General features: G+C 40.8%; 1 non-coding gene across 1 annotated transcript; it reads right to left on the reverse strand.

The window, feature by feature from the left end:
• Positions 1 to 386: 386 nt before the first annotated feature.
• On the reverse strand, positions 387 to 463 carry trnas-uga. Its single transcript has one exon. It is a non-coding gene; the product is annotated as a tRNA-Ser (tRNA).
• Positions 464 to 877: the final 414 nt, after the last annotated feature.

The following is an 877-nucleotide window of genomic DNA, read 5'->3' on the forward strand; positions in this document are numbered from 1 at the left end:
GCATTAGAGTTTTTCCTCATATCAAATAACCCAAAACATGTATTCTGTGATAAAAGAGCATTAGAATAATGTACAGTGGGGTCTGAAATTATTGACACCCTTGATAAAGATGAGCAAAAATGAATAATTCAAATACTGAGCTATATTGTATGCTCAAAAAACTTGGGAAATTATATTGTTTTATACTAATACAAATTGTACAAAGAAATACATTTTGATTAATAGGTAATACAAAAAATCTCAAAGGTAGGGGTTCAAAATTATTGACACCCCTGTTTTCAATACCTTTCAGTGCTTCACCTTACATTTACATTTTAGTCATTTAGCAGACGCTCTTATCCAGAGTGACTTACAGTTAGTGAGTGCATACATTATTTTTTTATACTGGCCCCCCGTGGGAATCGAACCCACAACCCTGGCGTTTCAAGCGCCATGCTCTACCAACTGAGCTACTGTTTTGAGCAGTACTGGAACGTTTGTCCTCACAAGGACAAGGTGTCGAAAGCATTCCACAGGGATGCTGGCCCATGTTGATTACAATGCTTCCCACAGTTGTGTCAAGTTGGCTGGATGTCCTTTTGGTGGTGGACCATTGTTGATACACACAGGAAACTGTTGAACGTGAAAAACCCAGCAGCGTTGCAGTTCTTGACACAAATTGGTGTGCCTGGCACCTACTACCATACCCCGTTCAAATGCACTTAAATATTTTGTCTTGCCCATTCACCCTCTGAAAGGGCGGCAGATAGCCTAGCGGTTACGAGCGTTGGGTCAGTAACCGAAAGGTTGCTGATTGGCATCCCTGAGCTCACTTGGTGACAAAAAATCTGTCAATGTGCCCTTGAGCAAGGCACTTAACCCTAATTGCTTCTGTAAA

Source organism: Coregonus clupeaformis, chromosome 23 (genome assembly GCF_020615455.1).
Source record: "Coregonus clupeaformis isolate EN_2021a chromosome 23, ASM2061545v1, whole genome shotgun sequence".
Classification (NCBI taxonomy): domain Eukaryota; kingdom Metazoa; phylum Chordata; class Actinopteri; order Salmoniformes; family Salmonidae; genus Coregonus; species Coregonus clupeaformis.